This window comes from Myotis brandtii, unplaced genomic scaffold, assembly GCF_000412655.1.
Source record: "Myotis brandtii unplaced genomic scaffold, ASM41265v1 scaffold431, whole genome shotgun sequence".
In the NCBI taxonomy this organism is placed as follows: domain Eukaryota; kingdom Metazoa; phylum Chordata; class Mammalia; order Chiroptera; family Vespertilionidae; genus Myotis; species Myotis brandtii.
Window position 1 is genome coordinate 1,909,817 of NW_005366486.1, and position 9,886 is coordinate 1,919,702.

The window sequence follows — 9,886 nt, forward strand, 5'->3', positions numbered from 1 at the left end:
ATTCCATGCCATGCCATGCCATTCCATTCCATTCCATGCCATGCCATGCCATTCCATTCCATTCCATGCCATGCCATTTGATTCCCACTCAATCACTCAGCTATCTAGAGTGTGAGGAATCTGCAGTTACATACTTTATTAGTACTAGACTATTCTAACGCTCATCCAAATTTCTACTTGTTGCCTCCTGAATACACAATTCCTTAAAATTGGGCATGGGCATGTGACTTGCAATGGCCAGTGAAATGTGAATGAGAATAATGCTCAACTTCTGAACGGCAGCCCTTAAGTGATGGTGCTGAGTCTTCATTCTTTCTTTCTCTGCTGGAGGAAGCCATGCAGCATTGTTTTGACATGCTATATCAGGTGTAGGCACTTTTAGAAGCCTGAGTCCCTGAGTAATTATGATGAGCAGAGTCCTCTGCTCCCACTGAGCAGTGTAGATATGAAGTATGTGAGAGATATAAACCTTTGTTTTAAGTCCTTGTGATTTGGGGGGTGTTTATTGTGTTCACATAACCTAGTAAGTTCTGATTATTGCCTCTTTAGTACAGTTCATCCATGCAGATGTAAAGCACAGCTCTGTGTGGCTTAAAGAAGATGATTGGCTTTTCTTTTTAGCTTAGTCCGGGCTAACTATGATGACTTCCTGAGGTCCTTCACTTTCACACAGTCCTTCAACACCAAGCTTGTTCATCAATCCTTTTTCCACACCCAAAATCTCTTTCTGATGCATCAAGACCATTTTTTCAACAGTTTTGGTGTTAATTTCAAAGCCCACTATAAAGGGATTGAGCAGAAAAGGAATAAAATAAAGGGAACAAAAAAAGAGAGAACTCATGGACACAGACAAAAGTGTGATGACTGCAGCAGGGCGGCAGGTGGGCGGAGGTGCAAGAGGATACACAGGGAAAAATGGATTAAAATTTTTAAAAAAATGTCAGAGAAACACATGCATGAGACATCACAGAAAATTAAAAACAAACAACAAATAACAACAACAAAAAGCCCACTAGTATTAGCCTTTTCTTTCTTTCTTTTTAGCTATAAACCTGTTTTGTTTCTTCTTTTTCAATTGGCCTGTCTATATCAGAAACAAGTGAATATGAGTTCTGGATCAACAGGAGAATTGCTATTAATCCAAACCAAAATGATAGTAATAATAGCATTTATGGAATGCTTACTACACAGTAGGCATATGTTGACTAAGTACACTCTATGTGTCAGCTTATTTCATCTTTACAACATCCTGTGAAGTATATGTGGCAGGAAAAACAGCACCCGGTGTTAGTGACCAGTTAGGCCAGACCCCAGTTTAGTAGCCACCGGACTTGAGTTCGACTTGAAAGAATTCAGAGACAAGAAACTCAAATGATAAGAGAAAGTTTATATAGAAAGTTACAGAAGTAGTAGAAGGGCCTTTGGAGCTTAGGAAAAAGAGGGAGAAAGTTATCCACCTTGAGAGAGGAAAGAGGGAAGAGAGGTTCGGGTGTGCTGGGGCGGGGAGTCCCCTGGGCAAGCTAGGGGTTGGGGGAAGGTGTCAGAAGACTCCATAGAGAGAGCCAAGCTGGGTCCTAATCCTGAGGGTTTCTATCTGGAGGTCTCAGGGAAAATCTCAATCCAACTTTCATCAGCTTTCCCTGTGTGTCTTCTCAGGGTTGTGGTCTCCACTGACCGTTCAGCACCAGGCAGGGGGTCATTAGTCAATGCAGCTGGTCCTGAGGCACGCCAGGGTGTCACTCCGCCTGGTTTTGCTGCTTTTCTGGGCCTGGAGCTGAAACACAGCTGAGATCTCATCTCATTTCCAGGGCTTCATGTTTAAGGCCAGGATCATGCAAGGGCTTGTAGTTTTGCCTGTTGCTAGGCATCTGCAGCTCTCTGGGTTGGAGACCCTCTGCATCTGGTTCATTCCTGCTCTGCTCATGCTCATCTAACTGCCTATTACACTGCTATTATCCCTATTTCATTGACTTAATAGAAACTGAGGCACAAAGCAGATATTTTTTTGGAAAGTGGTGGTCAGATCTGGCACTCTGACTCTGGAGCTCTTGCCTTTAAATGCTACCCCCACGACATCTCTTCAGGGTCCAGCTCTTATTTTACCACAAGGGTTTCTTTATTTGTGCACCCTTCCAAGATGTCCTGCCAAATATTCTTCAATAGAATCAACAAGCAACAAGTATTTGTGGATTACTTCTCTTCCTCTCTTTTTCTCTACTTCTTCCCTTCCATAGATTCGGTTAAGTATATATAAGAATTCATGTTTTTAAAATCTCAAAGAAACAATCATCTAGTTGAAACAACTTCTGTTAAGTTTTATGAAACTATTGGAGGGCAATGGAATCCTGAATATGCAGTCGTGATAAATTATCTGGTACATCCTACATCTGAATGAGCTGGGGATGGGGAGGTCAGAGGCCTGGAGGAAGCAAGCAGGGCATGCTTCCCAGACCTGGTTCTTAAGGCCTGGGTGGGAATTGGATAGCAGAAGGAAGAGAGGAGTGGTAAGGTGGGTCTGTGATTGATCAATGGATAACTGAAGGAGTTTTTACTAAGAAACTAGGATGTAGTTAACTGTCTTAGCATGCAGATGTGCTTGGGAGAACTATTTCTTTGAAACTACTTATCACTGTATCTTAAAATAACAACAAGGTTCCGAATTATAGATACAGAAATTATAGAAACAGAGCTCAGGAAGACAGATTTTTATGGGAAAGTATTATTCACAGGGAGTTAAAAGCTTTTATGCTTTATAGAAGCTCTTAGGGTTGAAGCAAATCTAGTGTTCATTTATAGCCTAACTCATTTATGCATTGCTGGGAGATTTTGCAAATGTAACCTCATTTTTGCCCTTCTCTGAACTCTGAAAATACCCCAGGCTGTATTTGTTCATAAAGGTGAATTTCCTTTTTGAAGACCAATTTGATGTCATTTTTGTTTTTCACGAAGCCTATTACTATGTATGTACAATTTGCAAGCATCCAGGGCTGTTTTCTCTGTAACGAGAAAGAGAACAGTGCAATCCTTTGTGTTTCTCTGACTGCCTGATTCCCAACCATGGTCATGTTTCTGGAAGAAAAAGCAGCCACAGTAGAAAGCAAAATCTCTGTTATGGTTTTTCACCAAAGTCTGCCACCATTTACCACGTAATCCAGTTGTCTCTCATGATCCAAGTGTATTTACTGAATCACTAGCCAGGATCCAGTAAGCCACCTCTTTCAGTGTCCTATTTTATTGAGTTTAGAAAGGTATGGGGTTCTTGGAAATAATCTGAACCAACTGCTTTATTGTATAGGTGGGGCTCCAAGGTCTGGGAGAGGTGAGCCTTGTCCTCTTGCCCACAGATGGTAGTGCCAGAGATGAGGACCTGGCTCTCTAGCCACTAGTCCTGTCTTGCCTGGGTCTCCTGGTAAGATTGTGCTCTAAGAATTGGGGATGGATTAATGACTGATTGATTGTTAAAGACTTCCACAGAAGAGGTAACACAGAGGAAACAGAATATATAGTCATGAGTTCTCTTTGTTGATCTTTCCACAAATGAAGCCTTTTCCCCTTCTGATTGCTTCTCTGTGGAGACACAGGGCTAGATTGTAAGGGAAATAGATAGAGCTTCACATAAAGTGGTATATTAATCAACAAGCATCTACTGACCATGGTCTCTGTTCCAAGCCCTCTGCCAGGTGCTATGAGTCATGCAGAAGAACGAGCCATGGTCTTGGCTCAAAAGGATGGTATAATTTATTTCAGAAGGCACAATAAAGCAAGAGCAGAAAAGAGTATGTGTAATGAAAGGGTCAATTCCTTCAGAGGGGACAAAGTTGTGGGACTATGGACAGTTGGGGAAACCTAATGCGACTTGAGTAGTATCTATATACATAAAACCCTAATATGCAAATAGACCGAATGGCGGAACTGAAGCATCCATCTTATATAAAAACTGCTGTTTGAAATTTTAACCCTGATAGTATGGCTTCTGTAAATTCTTGCTTGCTTAAATAATAAGGAAATAATACTACTTCCATTCCAGAGAGGCCATAAACTATGCCCCAGACAGAGTTGTCAGTGCTGACACCAGGCCAGGCGTTGAGATATGGTCTCATGGCCCCTTCCCAGCATGCAGGCCTTCTTTCTCAGAAGGCCCGGAAGTCTCATTCCAAATTTGGGAGACAAAGGACTGGAAAAAGTATAAATAAATATAGTTTCCTCCATGTGGGGGGCCCCAGAATTTAAAAGACACATTTTTCTCTGGGCTGGCACAGAATTTAATAATAAAATGTAACTCCCTTTCTCTATGTGTGGCTTGGTTTTTAACCTGGTCTTCTGCAACAGAACAACCAAATGACTGAACAACCAAACAACTGGTCACTATGACATGTGCTAACCACCAGGGGGTGCACATAAAACATGGTGGGCGTCAGCCTTGGAGGGATGGTGGAGCAGGTGAGTGGGGGCACCAGTCCAAAGCAGGGCACCAGTCGCTGTCATCGGGGCAAGCCTCTGGTGGTTACTGAAAATTCTTTGCTCCCACACACCGTGGTCCCACCTGGCACTTGCCTGCACCTGCTGCCAGTGCCAGGGCTGCCGCTCGCACCCGCTGCTGACTCCTGGTGCTGGCCCAGATCGCTTGGCGCCATCAGCGGGTGCAAGTGGCGGCTGCTGGTCCCAATCACCCCAGGGGGAGGTGGAGAATACCTCAGGGTTGATTGGGGCAGCAGCCATTGCTCACACCCGGTGCTGGAGCAAGTCCCAATTGCTCCTTGCCATCAGCGGGTGCGAGCGGGGCCAGTGCCATCAGCACGTGGAAGTTGCGATGGCAGGAGCAGGGCTGCCGGCAGACAGGGAACCAGGGATCGCAGCAGTAGGGGGCCAGCGGGCATGGAGGATGGGCTGAGACCCGCCCCTGTGCCCAGGGAGCAGGGCTGCCGGCAGACAGGGAACCAGGGACCGCAGCAGTAGGGGGCCAGTGGGCATGGAGGATGGGCTGAGACCCGCCCCTATGCCCACTGCAACCTCGCGGCCCACAGTTCCTTTCAAGGTGCACAAGTTTGTGCACTGGGCCCCTAGCCTATTGATAAACATTTAAAGACAGTACTAGGGTGCCCACCCACCTATGACTTCCCTCTCCAGACTTCAACATCTCCATGTCTACAGATATCCACCTATGTTTATGATTTTCCAGAGCAACTCTGGCTTCAACTAAATTTCATTTCATGAACTATGTAATTTGTTGAAAACTTAATGTGACTTAATTTTTAATATGATTTAAGACTTTCTATGTACATTCAAAAGAAGAAAATGCTTTGTCAGAACAAATGGGATATTTGTTTAGAGAATATGGTTACAGTCCTCATTCTTTATACTTATATTTTTAAATTTCAACATTTTACATTTTATAGTTTGCAGTGTGATTTTTCAAACATTATTTTATTTGATCATAAAAGCGAACCATAAAGGAAGGTAAAATATTATTACTATTCCCGTCGTAGAGAGGAAAGACGGAGGTTCAGTGAGGTCAAGTGCTTTGCTCACACTGACATAACTGAGTGGAAACAATGGGACGTGAACACAGAGCTTCAGAGTTCCAGCCTAAGGCTCCTTTCCTCAGTTTACTCGGCTAATCATTTTAATTGACATTTTGTTCTGTGGTTCTTACTCTCTTTCCTTGAAGAGGACTGTGAAGGTAAAACCAGCCAATATAGTACTGCCTTCATAGCACCACCCAAGTAGATTTTTCAAAGTCTGGAGGTATCGATGGAGCTTTCAGAATGACAGGAGAGGTTGGTTTCAGCCTTCCTTTTCGGTTGGCTTTTGGCTACCAGGAGCTGATCCTTTGTACATTTCTTTTCAGTTATACCGGGTCCAAGTATGCATTCCAATTGTAGGTTTTCCAGTCGTTTCCCATTTCAATGTTTTTAACGCAGACTCCTAAGACATTGAAAAATCACACATCACTTTTTATATTCATGGCAGATGGTGGAATATTTTTATAGTTTTCAAAAACGTCACCAATGCTGCTTTCTGCAATGGTCCACATTACAGAAATGTGATGTCTGAAACTTTTTAAAATTAACATCACAGAAGAATATCTACATTTTCCATGTTCCCTATTGTGTGTAATCTCAGAAGGCAATTTTCCCCTTGTGACAAGGTCATGAAACAGATTTCTTGCTTATTTTTTAAGGTCAGTTGAGTTTCACAATTCGCTTCTTTTATATAGAGTCCTAAAGTAGGCACTTGTCTCTGTGTGTGGAATGAGGGATAGAAGAGAAATTGAAAACATAGTCACCATTCTTGAAGAATGCACAGTCTAGTTGGGGAGACAGAATACGAATCGATAGTTGCTGCTCTTTATTTACGATTCATTCAATTTTTCAAAATATAATGGGTGAGGCCCTTTTGTGTCATAAAAAGGCATAAATATTGCATTTTTGGGACCTCTTGGTGTCTATTCTCTGACTGGGGGGGATTTTCTCATTAAGCTGACAAAAAATTATACTACCAGACAATGCTAAATGAGAAAAAATGTGGCTGGGATATAGACGTGTGGGGGAGAACAATAGACATCAGGACTTTTGCTACTCAAAGCTTTCTATTACCATTCAAGGTTGTGCTATAACCCAAAAGCCATGACTACATTTGTTACCTGTTTTATTCTTTAAGGAAATTGTTGACCAGATCAGCTGGCTGGTTTGAGCACTGGTTGTGGAGCTTAGCAAGATGACTGGCACCTATTATTTGTGCTTATATTTTAGACTCAAGTGATTCTTGAAGCCCAGTACAGAGCGTGTTGAAGAACATGTACTTGATAACGCAGGCTGTGGTTAAACAGGATTTTACCCCAGAGTAGGTGCTTAATACCCATGAGTAAAGGGGGAAGTATATTCCATGTTTAAATTTCAGCAGTTCTAGTTCAAACAAGGACAAAACCCAAGTACCATATCCCAATACTTAAGGATGAGACAATGCAGCAAGAAGACAATGCAGTAAAGATATGATCTCTGTTCTTGAGGAGTGTATAATCCAGTAGGAGAGACACAATACTAGTATATCCCTGGGAAGTGGCATTAGAATCAATGGCCACTACTCTGTTCACTTAGGTAAATTTCAATTGGTCTTGCAAAATATAATGAGTAAGCTTCTTCCACGTGACAAAAAGCCATATGATGGGTACTTATAGAAGCTCAACATATGTTAATTGGATCCGAATTTAAATCTGCTCAATATTGCAGCCATTTCATTTCAGCCTTTGTTTTAAAGAATTTTGTTTCAGTCCCCTCTTTTGGGCTGGTGTACTTGCTAGTTCCCAGTACTTTTCTTACTTGGTCTGTTACACAATTCCTCTACTTGGAGTGTGAGCCAGTGTTTCCATTTTGCTTTAGAGTTCACAAAATCCTGTCAGCCTTCACTACTTACCTGACCATTCATTTGACAATTTTCCACCAACTGGTGAGAACTTTTCCATATTTCCTTGACTTTATTTTTCAAAATTTTCTTGTTACTGGCTTTTCACATGCTATCTTCTGTTCACAACCTGACAAACTAACTTCCCTTAAAGTGAGGGACATTCAAAATATATAAAGGGAACCAATTTGGGTGACCAACTCAGGAGAAGTTTTCTAGGACTTGCTGAATTTTTCTGTAATGCTATCATTTACATTCAAAGCCCCTGTCACACCAGGTGGCAGGGCAGAGACTTCAGTTAACTTGGGGATGCCCCTGCCTCTAAGATCTAGAAGAGATTACTTGGTCCTTATTGGCATTTTCTCAACCTGGCATCTTCCAAGGTGTCCGCTATTTTATTGAATCTTAAGTTCGTCAATTCACATAGGTTCTTGTCTCCTCTTCTTTCCTACCCTTCTTTAAGATCCCTCAAGTCTAGCCTTGGGTGGAACATGGGATCCAAGCTGCTGTCCCTCATCATGCTGGGTTTTAGGAAACTCAGTGAAACTCGAAGCCACATCTGTTTTTAAGGAAATTGTTGACCATATCAGCTGGCTGGTTTGAGCACAGATGGTGGAGCTTAGCAAGATGACTGGCACCAATTATTTGTGCTTACATTTTAGACTCAAATGATTCTTGAAGCCCAGTACAGAGCGTGTTGAAGAACATGTACTTGATAACGCAGGCTGTGGTTAAACAGGATTTTATCCCAGAGTAGGTGCTTAATACCCATGAGTAAAGGGGGAAGTATATTCCATTCCATGTTTAAATTTCAGCAGTTCTAGTTCAAACAAGGACAAAACCCAAGTACCATATCCCAATACTTAAGGATGAGACAATGCAGCAAGACAATGCAGTAAAGATATGATCTCTGTTCTTGAGGAGTGTATAATCCAGTAGGAGAGACACAATACTAGTATATCCCTGGGAAGTGGCATTAGAATCAATGGCCACTACTCTGTTCACTTAGGTAAATTTCAATTGGTCTTGCAAAATATAATGAGTAAGCTTCTTCCACGTGACAAAAAGCCATATGATGGGTACGTATAGAAGCTCAACATATGTTAATTGGATCCGAATTTAAATCTGCTCAATATTGCAGCCATTTCATTTCAGCCTTTGTTTTAAAGAATTTTGTTTCACTCTCCTCTTTTGGGCTGGTGTACTTGCTAGTTCCCAGTACTTTTCTTACTTGGTCTGTTACACAATTCCTCTACTTGGAGTGTGAGCCAGTGTTTCCATTTTGCTTTAGAGTTCACAAAATCCTGTCAGCCTTCACTACTTACCTGACCATTCATTTGACAATTTTCCACCACCTGGTGAGATCTCTTCCATATTTCCTTGATTTCATTTTTCAAAATTTTCTTGTTACTGGCTTTTCACATGCTATCTTCTGTTCACAACCTGACAAACTAACTTCCCTTAAAGTGAGGGACATTCAAAATATATAAAGGGAACCAATTTGGGTGACCAACTCAGGAGAAGTTTTCTAGGACTTGCTGAATTTTTCTGTAATGCTATCATTTACATTCAAAGCCCCTGTCACACCAGGTGGCAGAGACTTAATCTCAGTTAACTTGGGGATGCCCCTGCCTCTAAGATCTAGAAGAGATTACTTGGTCCTTATTGGCATTTTCTCAACCTGGCATCTTCCAAGGTGTCCGCTATTTTATTGAATCTTAAGTTCGTCAATTCACATAGGTTCTTGTCTCCTCTTCTTTCCTACCCTTCTTTAAGATCCCTCAAGTCTAGCCTTGGGTGGAACATGGGATCCAAGCTGCTATCCCTCATCATGCTGGGTTTTAGGAAACTCAGTGAAACTCGAAGCCACATCTGTCCAGGCCAAGAACGTAGTCATACTCTGGTAAGTCGCTGGCCTCCCTGAAGCTTACATAGATAAGGGGCACAGACTCTCTCTACTGTGGATCCTGTACCTATGTGGGTTTCTATCAAGCCTTCAGCTCTGCCTGGGGTGATGATCAAAACAGATCATTGAACTCCCTTTCTCAGGGACCCATAGTTGGGTAAATGCACTCTTTGTTTTTTTTTCCCCTCTTTACCTTCTGGTAGAATAGCTAGTCTTTGGGACTCTATGCTCTCCTCTGACTCATCATATATCTGATTTGGAAATCTAATATTTATGCTTTGAGCTCTGTTTCTTTACATTTAAGGGCATGGCTTTTGAAATTCTAATGAGCCAACCACAAACTCCATTTTCCCCCCTTCACTTTCTGTAAGTATTAATTTCTGTCATATTCATTCTGAGTGGCTCAACTGGGGAAAGAGAGCCAGGTATACTTGGAAATAGAGATTTTAAAAAGTCTTAGTTAATGTATCAGAATAGTATTTTGCACATTTATCTTCCTCCTCTTTCTTCCAACAAGCACGAGGCTGGTGATTAGGAGGGAATCTATATATGGGATAATTTGATGCCATACTCTAGGAC